We start from the raw sequence: 14,430 nt of genomic DNA on the forward strand, positions 1-14,430 counted from the left end.
TAAACCTCTGAACCTGAAAACCAGCCCCAATTAAAGATTTGCCATGGGGCTGGAGAGATAGTTCAGCGGTTAAGAGCACTGACTGCTCCTCCAGAGCTCCTGAGTTCAATTCCCAGCAACATCGTGGCTCACAAACACCTGTAATAGGATCCGATGCCCTCTTCGGGTGTGTCTGAAGACAGCTACGGTGGGCTCATGTAAATACAATAAATAAACCTTAAAAAAAAAAGAGTTGCCGTGGTCATGATGTCTGTTGACAGCAGTAAATCCCTAAATAAGACAGCCTGCTTCCTGGTCTAGTTCAGGGATTTCTTACCACCTTTGTCATCCTACCTAGCACCTGCAACCCTTTCCCTAGACCTAGACACTGAGCCCTAAATTACTTTTGTGGTTGCAACTAAATGCTACTTTACATGAGTGTAATTTCTTCACTCACAATGGTTTCTCCACCATCCGTATTGTTCCATACCTACTTAAAACAAAGAATGACTGACCTATCTCAATCACTTAAAAAAAAGCCTTTCCAATGGCCTCCAAAGCTTTCTTACTTTCCTAAATTTCAGAAATTCCTTTGGGAGTTATTTTTTAATCCCTGTAACAAATCGTAGGTGGTTGGATGAATGAATGAATGAATCTTTCTGTCAATCACAGGTATTATTTATGGCTCCTGTAGAAGAAAAATATCCTTTAGGACAAATACAATTAACAACGAATTTTATGAGATACATATTGAAAGAATATTTCTTCAGCCACTGTAAACGTGTTGCTTCCATAACGGTCAGGATTTAAGAGTTACTAGAATTCTAATATGAATGTAGAGATTCAGCTCTCCACGATAAACATATGGAAAAATATGGAAATTATGAGGAAAATAATAGGATAAAACTCCGAAAATATTCACTTTATGAATAATGGAATTCCAATAGTTTTGAGCTAATTATTATTTTAATAGCTTTTCCTAGATTTGTTTCTTTTTCCCTTTAAATACACACACACATGCGCACACACTGTTTCTATTATTATTCTATTTTTTTACTCTCATGACTTTTCATTATAAAATAGTCTTTCCTTGTAAACATGAAAGCTACTTTAAAGCATTCATTTAATAATTATGTAATACATTTTATATTCTTTAAATTATAGTTCTTGTATTCTTGGACAAAAGGATTACTGGTTTTCCTCGGTTTGGGCCTTTGAACAAAGCATTATAACTAAAGGAATGATTAGCATTTGCATGTAAATCTTTGCACTTTCTATTTCTTAGTATTGGCTTATGGGTAATATCAATGGATGAAACTGTACAGTGTTCATGTGTTTATTTTCTGGCAAGCCTTCGCTTCCCTTTCTTGAAGTGATACCACCTCACCCCATAACTCAAGTGGGTTTGAGAAAGGTCAATTCCATCTTGAGCTCGAGAGCGTGAAACAGGGCATGAGGACAGACATGGTTAGTGCTGTGAGCTCCTCATAGTGGGTCGTGTCAGAATGAGGCAGTAAGCCGCACTCCTGGTCTTTTCCATGAACTCTTGGAAGGTATTACCTGTACATTAACGACGGCCTATGGCTGTGAATTCTGAAGCAGTTACAGAAGAAAGGCAGGCTTCTCCCGAAGCCAACACAGAGCAAAGACAGAAGCAGCTGGTGATGGAAGGAGCAGGATTCCTAGTAACATTATTGAACAAATGCTCCTTAAAACATTAAGGGGATAAGGATTGGTGCAATGATTCACACCTTTAATGTCAGCGCTCAGGATGCAGAGGCAGGAAGATCTCAGTGAGCCTGAGGCCAGCGTCAGCTACACAGAGCTCCAAGGCAGTCAGAGCTACAAAGTGAGGTACTGTCTCAAAAGTAATATAATTAGTATAGTAGAGTATAGTACAGTGTAGTATAGAGGAACTAGTATAGTACTGTATAGTGCATTAAGTATAGTACAGTATAGTGTAATTAGTAAAAGTACAACACAGTATAATTAGTATAGCATAGTATAATTCATATAGATAATATAAGTAAGGTACAGTACAGTTTAGTATAATATAGAACTTATTATATAGTATAGTATACTACAGTATGGTATAGTATAGCGTAGTATAATTTATAGTATACTACAATTAGTATTGTATAGTATGATTAATAGAATACAGTATAATATAATTTATAGTATAGTGTAACTTGCTACAGTTTAACATTAGTATAGTATAAATACTATAGAATAGTACTTAGTATAGTATAATAAATATAATATAAATGACTGGTAGGATGACTCAATGAGTAAATATGCTTGCTGCCAAGACTCATGACCTGAGAACCAACATTATGAAAAAAGAGAAATGAGGAATAACAGAAAACCCAGGATAGCGAAAAACTATCCTCAACAATAAAAGAACTTCTAGGGGAATAACCATGCCTGACCTCAAGTTGTATTACAGAGCAATAGTGATTAAAAACTGTGTAGTATTGGTACAGAGACAGGCAGGTAGATTAATGAAAGAGAACTGAAGATTCAGAAATGAACCCAAACCTATGGTCACTTGATCTTTGACAAAGGAGCTAAAACCATTCAGTGGAAAAAAGATAGCATTTTCAATAAATGGTGCTGGTTCAAATGGAGGTCAGCATGTAGAAGAATGCAAACCGACCCATTCTTGTTGCCCTGTACAAAACTCAAGTCCAAGTGGATCAAGGACCTCCACATAAAACCAGATACACTCAAACTAATAGAAGAAAAACTGGGGAAGAGTTTCGAACACATGGGCACTGGGGAAATTTCCTGAACAGAACACTTATTCTTTAAGATCAAGAATCAACAAATGGGACTACATAAAATTGCAAAGCTTCTGTACAGCAAAGGACACTGTCATTAGGACAAAACGGCAACCAACAGATTGAGAAAAGATCTTTACCAATCCTACATTTGATAGAGAGCTAACATCCAATATATACAAAGAACTCAAGAAGTTAGACTCCAGAAAATCAAATAACCCTATTAAAATGGGGTACAGAGCTTAACGAAGAATTCTCAGCTGAGGAATGTTGTGGTTTGCCCTGAAGTTACTGTATTTTGATGCTAATTCCACTGCCCCAAGGACAGCTGCCTAGTCAAGGACTCAGAACTCAGGTGACTTCACCAGAACCACCTCTCCATTGAATTTGTAAAGTACTGGTGAGGGTCAGGTACAGGATAGAAGGAGGCCTGTCATTGAAGGAGAAGGAAGGATGGGCAGGAGAGAAGTTTGAAGGAAGAGGAGGAGACTAAAGGAGGAGAAGGAGACACAGGAGAGAGTAGAGAAGGGGGCTGAGAAGCCGTGGCAGGACAAGATGGCAGGTGACGTTAAGATTCTGCTCTGTGTATTTACAGGTTGTTATTAATGTTCTCAAGGAATGGATGGTACTGGGCTTTGTATGTTTAAGTGGGCAATTATATCTTACCAATTGGATCTAAGATTATTGTGTTGTGTGTTCTTTTATGTGAGGGTTTGAGTGTAGGAAAGCGGGTGGTTGGGATGTGTTTCCACCAAGATATCTAGCAGATATCTTGGGGCACCCGCGGTGCGGACCTAGTAGGGTAAAAGACAACGATTACTTTTTATTTTTATATTTTTACAACAACAGAGGAATATCAAATGGCTGAGAAGTACCTAAAGAAATGTTCAACATCCTTAGTCATCAGGGAAATGCAAATCAAAACAACCCTGAGATTTCACCTCATGGCAGTCAGAATGGCTAAATAAAAAATAAAAATAAAAAAAAAGCTCAGGTGACAACAGATGCTTTTGAGGATGTGGAGAAAGAGGAACACTCCTCCATTGTTGGCGGGATGGCAAGCTGGTACAACCACTCTGGAAATCAGTCTGGAGGTTCCTCAGAAAATTGGACATAGTACTATCTGAGGACCCAGCTATACCACTCCTGGGCATATACTCAAAAGATGCTCCAACATACAGCAAAGACACATGCTCCACTATGTTTGTAGCAGCCTTATTTACAATAGCCAGAAGCTGGAAAGAACCCAGATGTCCTTGAACAGAGGAATGGATACAGAAAACGTGGTACATTTACACAATGGAGTACTACTCAGCTACCAAAAACAATGACTTCATGAAATTCATAGGCAAGTGGCTGGAAATAGAAATATCATCTTAAGTGAGGTAACCCAGTCACAAAAGAATACACATGGTATGCACTCACTGATAAGTGGATATTAGTCCCAAAGCTTGGACTACCCAAGATATAATCCATAGACCACATGAAGCTCAAGAAGAAGAACAACCAAAGTGCAGATGCTTCAGTCCTTCTTAAAAGGGGGCACAAAAATATTCACAGGAGGTAGAGGGCGAGTGGGACTTGGGGTGAAGAAAGGAGGGGTAGGGGGAAAGGGGGTACAGGATCAGGTATGGGAAAAAAACAGGGATGATATACAGAGGTTCAGGAATTCGTCTCTCTATGTGTGCAGCTCTCGTGTAGGTAGCCATCAGAGCCGTCCATTACAGAAGCAACGCTTGTGTCATATCCAGAAGACGGCACTTGACATCACTTTTCCCATCCTCTGGCATTTAAAGTTTTTCTCCCTTTGTCCCCACAATGTCCCCTTGGTCCTGAGGGTATGTGTGTGTATTGTTGAGAGCCAAGCACTCAACAATCACATATTCTCAACGCTTCAGCCAGTTATAGATCTCTCCATTAAACTGTTGCCTTCTGCAAAATGGAGTTTCTATGGGAAAGACTGACAGCAGCACTGGTCTATAAGTATAATTTTTTATTTAGACAGCAGTTGGACCAACTGCTTTTCTTTAAACCTCTGTGAGTAGGGGGAAGAGGGTTCTATCATGTCCACCTTCAAATAGCACACTGATGAAAGTGTGCATCTGTTTTAGACTTGTGCATTATTTGGTCCTCTTATTAAAGGATGCAAATCAAACACATATAAGATATATAATATTTAGGCACTGGAGAGATGGCTCAGTGGTTAAGAACGTTAGCTACTCTTTCGAAGAAACTCACTGGGAACGTACTGCATTTCACCGGCCCCTGACTTCTGATTTTGGTTTACTGATTTCATTCTTTTTTTCTTAAAAAAAAAAAACTTTTATAAATCACAGTTTATATATACAGGAGCCACCATCATACTCCCATTACATTACATGTTGTTGTCTTAAATCTATTGTTTATCTTATTCATTTCCTTTCTGTAGTGCTAAGGACTAAACTTCAAGTCTCGCACTTGGTAGGTAAGCTTTCTACCACTAAGCTACATTCCTTTTTTTTTTTTCCGGAGCTGGGGACCAAACCCAGGGCCTTGCGACTGCTAGGCAAGCGCTCTAACCACTGAGCTAAATCCCCAACCCCCACTAAGCTACATTCCTAACAGTTAAAGTTTATTTTTAAAAATTATTAATGGTAGGGAGGGAGTTTGTTCAGTGGCTAGGAACACTTGTTATTTGTGCAGAGGACCAGAGTTCGGTTCTCAGCACTCACATGGTGGCTCACAACTATCCATACTGACAGCTCCAGTGTCCCTCGTCTAACTTCCACAGGCATTAGGCATGTATACAAAGTGGGCACGTGTACACACACACACACACACACACACGTGTGTGTGTGTGTCTATATATATACACACAAAAACAAACAACTAACTTATACACACAAAAAATAATCCTTTTAAAAAATTAATGATATGTTTTTTTTCAACATGTGAGTCATGGTGTTTTGTATGAATCAAATACTTCGCATATAATGTCTTATTGGTATTGATAGTGCTATAAGCAACCTGAATTGATCTTACTATATTTTCTTTTTCTAAAGGTTATTATATTTCATGTTATATTATATTTCATATTAGTGCCTACATGCAATGTGTGCATGTGCCCCACATACATTCCTGGTGTCTCTGGGGATAAGGGATGTGGATGCCCTGGAACTGGAGTTACAAAATGTTGTGAGCTGAGTGTGGATGCTACGAAGCAAACTATGGTCTTCTGCAGGGATAGCAAGAGTTCATGACCACCAAGCCATGTCTGTCTCCACCCCTTTAATTTTCTATATGTATTACAAATGTGAGGCTTGTCCTTTGCATATAGACTTCACCCCTGGGCACAATTCTCCAACATGGAATTGACAAAAATCTGCAAGCACACCTTTTGACTCTTCTTATTTAACCTACTTAGCAGAAAACACAACTTTTGGAGAACACGAAGAATGCCAAGTCCTTTTGCATAGTCTTGGTGTTGTTGCTAATAAAATTAACACTGCTGTTAAATATGAGCATGACAATATAAATAGTCCCCATCCCTCGTACTCTTTCTAGGAGTTTATCAGAAGCAATAATAGAATTCTCCAGGGAAGACAGTTTAGATGATGAAAAGGCTATTAACACTGTTTTTATTAAGTCTCTTAAGTTATGGCAACAGGATTATACAACCTCTTATAAAAGCCAAAGACAGCGAGTGCCCTCAAACTGAGGCCAACTTAATTGAACCCTCTTAGCACATCTTATCTAAGCCACTCCCGCAGAAACACATTCTGCACAGCCGCAGTCTTGCCTAGTCCATGCCACATTACTCCTGAAGAGAGAATCCTAGAATCATTATTTTCTCCATGGAAGTAGGCTTTTCAGCAAAACGTGTCTAGTCATCATTTTTTAAAAAAGCACCAGCTTGAATATTTGGCTAAACTCATTTCATCTTTGGCAAAGTCTATGTTTTATGATGATTCTGATATGACGTCACTAATTTTTTTGGAAGATGTATTTGCTTCATTCAGTGTGAGCAGAGTCTTGTGCTGCCCTGAGTGGGGGGGGGGGGGGGGGGAGAGACAAGATATGCAATTGCCCAGAGCTCTCTCTGTCAGACTGATTTCTTGGTAGTAAGAGGATGATAGTTGGAGTTAGGGTAGTACTTGTGGTGTTTGGAATAATAATGTATCCCTTAGACTCAAGTATTTGAACTCTGGGTCTGCAGTTTCTCCAGTGTTTGGGGTGGGCTTAAACCTAGTTAGAGGAAGTACGTCACTGCAGGCAGGCTTTGAGAGTTTATAATCTCTCACCATTTCCGGTCGCTCTCTGCTTCGTGCTTGTAATGGAGACGTGCACTCTTAGCTTCTTGTTTTTTAAACACCCAGTGTTTTGCTTCTTTTATTTTTTAAGGTTTATTTACCTATTTAATGGATATGAGTGCTCGCTATAGATGGCTGTGAGTCATGGTGTGCATTGCTTAATTTGAACTCAAGGCCTCTGAAATCGCTGCAGCTCATCTTAACTGCTGAGGATTCCTCCTTCTCCCACTCTGCGCTTCACGTACCTCGTACCTGCTGCTGGCTTCCATGATTCCCAGCTATGATGGGTACTGCTGGGACTGTAAGCCCAGACAAACTCTTTGATCTATAACTTGCCTTGGTTGTGGTGTTTTTCACAGCAGAAGAAAGGTGACTAAGACGGTACTTCTGAGGGACGAGAAGACTGAATGAGATGTTTGCTGTTATCTTCCACTGGGATGTAAACGCCTTAAGATCAGAGAACCCACAGAATTCAGTGCTGCGCTTGGAACACAGTGAAGGGATTGGACCCCGGCAGCCAGTGGCAATCGTCTATTTTACTACACGGGTAAGTGAATGAGCGACTGAAAGGGACCAACTTTCCCTTCGTTCTGTGTGGAGAAGTAGTTTATTACACTAGGTTACAGATGTATGTCATTTCGGCCTCGATCCTACTCTGTGATGATTATAATAATAAAATGCACTGGATTCACCTGATGGAGTTCTTATTCAACTGTATTAGACCTATTCAGGCTCTGTTAGTGCATCTTAGTATCGCTTGCCCTTTGCAGATGAGAAAACTGAGGAACTGAGCTACATACCCAGCAACCCACTTCCGTTATGCAGGGGCTCTGTCCTTCCCTTGTCAGCTCCCTGTAGTAGAACTGCCTCCGAAAACTCATCTCCTGCAGTTAGAAAATTTCATCCCTCCAATTACCGGAGCTTGGATCTACTGACCAAGTTAAGGCTTCGTGTGAACAAGAGCTTCCAGTACCCTAGTGTCCAACAGAAAGGTAAAGCCTTCCTCAAACTCAAAGACCCCAGCATACGGAATCGCGAAAGGCACTTGGCAAGCTTGATGATCACCCACAGTTCTCTTTGAAAATATGGATGCCCTCAGGCAGGCAGGGTGACTCAACTTGTAAAGGGCAGTTTCTGTGTCAGCCCGAGGACCGAAATTAAATTACTGCAACTCCTGTACGTGTAGGAGAGAACAGACTCCACTAAGTTGCCCCATAGATTCATGTTTGGCCTCCATGTATGCACTGCGACCTGTGCATATATGTATAAATTACAAACCTCTATCTGAAACCTCTGACTTACTATACATATTCAATGATTCCAGTCATTTGTATTTAAAATAAACTCGCCCACGGCAGCGGTGCAGGCCTTAAATCCCAGAACTGAGCCTGTGAAGGCAAGAGGAATAGTTCAGGCCAGCCTCACCTGTGTGGTAAGTCAGAGACCAGTGGGGAGAATGAGTTCTAGCTCAATAAAATGTAATGCTAATGACTGAAATAAACTCACCAATTAAATAATATATTTTGCAAATTTGGCCATACTATTTGTATCAGTCAGGGTTCCCGAGAGGAATTTATAGAATATATATAAATATATTTAAATATATAATATATAAATATATAGTTTAAATAGAATAAGTACTCTATAAATAATATATATGTAGAATATATATGTGATATGTAAAACACATTTATGAAGAATATATATAATATATATGTTCTAATAAACCCTTTCTTGGAAAAACTTGCAGGCTTCAGTCTAGCTAATCTAACAGTAGCTGGCTGTGAATAGAAAGTCCCAGAATCCAGAAGTTGCTCAGTCCTTGGGGCCTTAATGCTAGTAAAGAAATAGACTTGCAAGCAGAGCGAGGGCAAGCAGGCAAAGAGCAAAAGCTTCTTTCTTCCATGTCCTTATATGGGCTACCAGCAGAAGGTGAGTCTTCCTGACTCAAAGAGCCAGATTAAAAGTGGATCTTCCCACTTCGAGTTAAGGAAGAAGAAGAAGAGGAGGAGCAGGGGGAGGAGGAGGAGGAGGAGGAGGAGGAGGAGGAGGAGGAGGAGGAAGAGGAAGAGGAAGAGGAAGAGGAAGAGGAAGAGGAGGAAGAAGAAGAAGAAGAAGAAGAAGAAGAAGAAGAAGAAGAAGAAGAAGAAGAAGAAGAAGAAGAAGAAGAAGAAGAAATACATGCAAGTGAAATCGTGGATGCTGCTGTGACAGCCTTTACTCCAGTTTGCTTTCTAAAGGGAATAAATGTTAACAGTGTTCTGAACAAGAATTCACACCCAGCAAACTTCATCCACTTACGAGAGCAAATTCCTGTAAGGCTATTTCGAGCCACATCTACTGTGGAAGATTTTTTTTCTTTCTAATTTTGTAACTGTTAAATTCGTGAAACTCCTATTTTATTGTCAAAATCAAGGCTTACAAACCAGCATGATAAACACAACCATCTGAACGCAGGTCTGAACTTTTCAGTAAATATCAAAGTTGGGTACCTAGAGAACAGCCACTATGTTAGAAAGAAAATTCTATATGACGGCATTCGTTTTCCAAATGATAGCTTACCGAATCAAGTACTATATTGAGTCAAAATGTACCCTTAGGAAATTGGTTGCATTGTGATTTGATTTTGTGTTTGTGAACTTAAAGAAAATCTTTTCCTAGCTTATGAACCTAATTTACCATGTAGGGAATGATTTAGAGTTTGAACCAAAATCCACCCAGAGGCACAAACCTTTGATAAATGAGAGAAACAGGAGAGAGTGGAGGGTTAGGGGATGAGAGGCTACAACGGAGGGCAAGAAAGACGATTTAATGTAAAATGATAAATATGTAAAATATCTTTGTAGTTCCTAAAATTTGATGGGGAAAGAGCTGTGCCAGTTTTAAAGAGTCTTCAATGCTAAATGACTGAATATTGTAATTATGGATGAATAAAACAGCCAAATTACCTGATACTATTTTAGTCCCTTTGAAAGCTAGTCATTGTGACACCCTTTTGACTATCAAAACCTTTAAAATATAGTCATTCTAAGCAGACCACTAACTTCTACCAATAGCAAAGTTAAGGCTATCATCAGAGAGTATACAAAAACAATTTTCACCGCCTTGCTACATGTGCCCTCCCTGTGATTTCCACCAATATATTAAGTTAAGTACATACCCTGGTTTCTGACTTCCTTTGTTTTGCACCAAATAAATAACATCATGTACCCTTTTCCACAGTGGAATTGCCTTTTGGGGTAGCACCAAGTCTGTGACCCTGGGCCATGCTCACTCAAATATGGCTTTACTCTCTTTGAAGTAAAAGATGTTTTGCATCAACAGATGTATAATTAATTTATGTCCTCCATTAGGAATCTGAGCATTCAATACTTTGTTAGTCAAATGAAAAGGCTGAAAATAGAAAAAAAGAGAGAGAAAATTAAGAGAATCCCAAGGACCTGTAAGGGGTCGGAATCAGCAAACTTGTTTTGCAGGGGGCCAGAGGCTGGATATTTTCAGTTTAAGGGCCATAGTATGTTGGTTGCATGTCAATGGTCTTGACAAGTGCTGGTCCCTGTGGGCTGCCTTACTGACCTTCCAGTTAAATTATACCTATTGGTATAATATTGGCATGACAATTAAAGGGTAACTAGCTAACCTCTGACTTGATTGGAGACTTAATCCTCTGGAGCAATTTTCACACTGGTACTGTAATCCTGTTCAAAAAGGCCATTGGTAAGGAGATCATAGGCCTTATGGTAGAACCTGTAGGTATCATTGTGCTAAATGACCATGTTGTTAAATTGCCTTGTGGCTTCTTACATATATGTGTTTATACCCATGGGCCTGCTCTCAGCCTCTGTCAGAGAAGATTTGCTTTGTTGCTTTTGTTTGGTTTTGCAGTGGACAGTTGTCAATGGGGACCCACATAACAGCTCAATGTGTTGAAACAAAGAGATTTAGTGACCAGTCCTAAGCAGCCCATTTATATTAACCCCCTCGTCACCAGCACCAAGGCATAGGGAAATCACGGAAAAGGAAATAGTGTGAGAGCAGAAGGAAGGGGAGGGATGTTGTAAGATGTTTTCTCGATCTGATTTGGCTAAGTCATGACCTCACGGCAGTTGTGGCTTTCTATTCCAAGCCTACAAAAGATTGAGCCATCCCAAATTCTGCTTTAGATGGCATAGATGATCTCTAGTCCCCACTCCCTACTCCATAACTATACCCATTGGCAGTTGATAATTGATAGAGGAGGAAGAATCATTCTTCATTGATGATCTGGGCACCAGTAGGAGTCCCAGGCTTCTGCAGATGACCCCATACCAGAGCACATGTGGGCAGAATTGACGGAACTTACTGGATTATATTTTTTTAAGGTATGAGTGTGGAGAAGGGCATGATGTAGAGATGGGGGCATGCGAGACAAGTATAATCATATTTCACATTATATGTATATGAAATTCTCAAGAATAAATTTCAAATTTAAAGATTTTCTTAATATTTTTCTATTATAATATAAATGTATGTTATAATATGCATATCATAAATATATTGTAAAATAAGTATATTTTAATATGAGACAATTAAATAACTATGGTTTAAAGCAAACTTTCTATTTCTCACTAAAAGACACTTACTTCCGGATAATTCAATACCAGTATACAGAAAAAACATTTATAGAATTGACATTTGGGTCAGGGCCGGCAGGGGATGCTCGCACAGCGCCTCCTTCGTCCTCGCTCCCCGGAAGTTTCCGCTGGGCAACTGAAAGGGCTGTTGGGAGTGTCCAACCCAGTAATCCAAGGACCAGAACCTGATCTCCTTCTGTCCAGTCTGTGGCAAAAGTGCCAAAGTATCATTCAAGTTTTGCCCTTAATGTGGCAAGACCTTGCCTGTAGAGGAAGAAGGAGGCACCCTGACTGGCACTATACCTCTTGTGTCATCCGTTCGAGGCTCCAGTAGAGACCTGAACTCCAGTTCTGAAAGCTCCGTGAAAAAAGTGAAATAGTCACACACTGTCACTTCTCTTCCACTCTCCACCCACCCTGACTGACAGTTCTGGGTCTGACGACATCTCGAGTTCTCCTGACAGAACCACAGACCCCTGGAGCAGACCCCTGACCCCCAAAGGCAGCCCACTTTCCACTAGGCTGAGCCCTCAGACACTGAAGTAGAACTGGGTGACCACCGCACACCAGGCTCTGCCCACAGGGACAGAGCTGACAGACTAGAATGGGAAGCATTGGACACTGGGGACCCTACATGGGCTTCACCTACGGATATCGCCCAGGTGGCAAACACGTGGCCTACAAAGAAGACAGCCGAAGGAGGGGGACCTGGAGTTCATCAGTGTGAGTGTGCACAGGGGTTCAGGCCCTCCCTCTACAGAGATCTCCAGACCTTGCAAGGGTCACTGTATGCTCCAGTGGCTTTATGGACAAACTGTCTTCCCAACACTAAAGAATTAATGAGGCAGAAGTAGCCGGACAGCCCCGAGCCCCTTGTGGGACTGTGTGGCCGCTGGAACAGAGCCTCAGAGACTCTGCGGGAGTATGAAGGTGGTGATGACCCTCTTATTACAAGGAGAAGCCGCCCTACGCCATACTGAGAAACAATCTAGAAGCTTTGCTGCAGGATATGCGGGTGTCACCCTATGACCCCGCTGGACCTCCAGATAGTGTCTTAGGAGGAATCCAGAGCTTCCGACTTGCAGCTTGAAATAGAACACTCAGAGTTCCTAAGAGAATCCCTTGAATGTGCATTCTCGCCACTCCCTTAGAACATACGAATCAGCACTAGTGTAGGGGAACCTGAGTCAGGCCCCATAATGTGAAACTCCTTCCTATCCCTCAGCCCCTGCAGCTGCGGATGGAGAAAGTGGATTCTGGCAGTAGCAGCAGCCACTCCCCGTGACCTTCCTGCCATGGGCGTTCCTGTTATGCCGTAATAAACTGTTCTTAATGGAGAGAGAGAGAGAGAGAGAGAGAGAGAGAGAGAGAGAGAGAGAGAGAGAGAGAGAGAGAGAGAGAGAAGAAAGGAAGGAAGGAGGGAGGGGGAGAGAGAGAGATGGCATTTGGCAATGTAGTTTCCTTTGTAATGTTTTTCCTTCTGTCTAGTACATCATTCTTTAAAAATATGCTAAAAACAGGCACAAGCATAAAAATATATATCTTGTGGTAGGGATATGAGTGTGTGTATAAACACATGTGTATATGTGTTAATATGATTCATTAATATGCATTCCTGCTTAGGCCAGGGGACAACTTTTAGGATCATTCTTTAGCATAACACCACTGTTTTATGAGATAGGTTTTCTCTTAGGCCTAGAGTTTGCCTGAAGAAGCAAGGCTGGGTGGCCACCAAGCCCCAGGGACCTACCTTTGTGGTTTGCCCTGAAGTTATCTGTATTTTGATGCTCATTCCACTGCCCCAAGGACAGCTGCCTAGTCACTTACTCAGAACTCAGGTGACTTCACCAGAACTTCCCCATTGAATTTGTAAAGTAGAGGTGAGGGGCACGTACAGGATAGAAGGAGGCCTGTCATTGGAGGAGAAGGAAGGATGGGTGAGAGAGAAGTTTGAAGGAAGAGGAGGAGACTGGAACAGAGAGGAGGAGTCAGAGGAGAGAGAGAGGGGGGAGAAGCCATGGCAGGTGATGTTAAGATTCTGCTCTGTGTATTTACAGGTTGTTATCAATGTTCCTAAGGGATGGATGGTACCAGGCTTTTTATGTGTAAGTGGGCAATTATATCTTACCAATTGGGTCAAAGATTATTGTGTTGAGTGTTCTTTTATGTGAGGGTTTGAGTATAGGAAAGTGTGTGGCAGCAAGAGACACTGGGTTGCCAAGGAGTGGGGATGTGTTTCTACCAAGATATCTAGCAGATATCTTGGGGCACCGCGGTGCGGACCTAGCGAGGTAAAAGACAGCTTTGCCTTTTTATTTCTATATTTTTACAACAACAACCTACCTCTTCCATATCTCTACACTGGGATCACAGGCATTTGCCACACTTTCTGGTTTTACACACGCACACACACACATGCACACACACACACAAACACATACACACACACACTTAAAATTATAAACTATACAGCTATATTGTGTCGTATGAGCGTACAAAAGAGGCCAGACTTAGAAATCAAGTGGTTCGTGTTTGGGCTTTCGGTTTTATGACTCACCTTTGCAGAGTATCTGTTATTTTCTGTCAACTACATCGATCAGGTGCACAACACTTACTATTGGATTGTTATCGGGATTGTATAACATATTAACAAACATGAAGATTGAAATTCCATGCACTGTGTACAGCCTTCTCTTGGTTGACATTATCTGAAGTCAGTCAGGTACGGCAGTAGATCACTAAACTGCAATTAATAGATAGCTGATTATT

At 41.0% G+C, this 14,430-nt stretch overlaps 1 pseudogene; it reads left to right on the top strand.

Annotated features, from left to right (window-relative positions):
* The first annotated feature begins 12,295 nt into the window (after positions 1–12,295).
* Positions 12,296–12,719, top strand: LOC103694462 (inactive serine/threonine-protein kinase VRK3 pseudogene; annotated as a pseudogene).
* The last annotated feature ends 1,711 nt before the right edge of the window (positions 12,720–14,430 follow it).

Source organism: Rattus norvegicus, chromosome 20, assembly GCF_036323735.1.
Source record: "Rattus norvegicus strain BN/NHsdMcwi chromosome 20, GRCr8, whole genome shotgun sequence".
NCBI classification, from domain to species: Eukaryota; Metazoa; Chordata; class Mammalia; order Rodentia; family Muridae; genus Rattus; species Rattus norvegicus.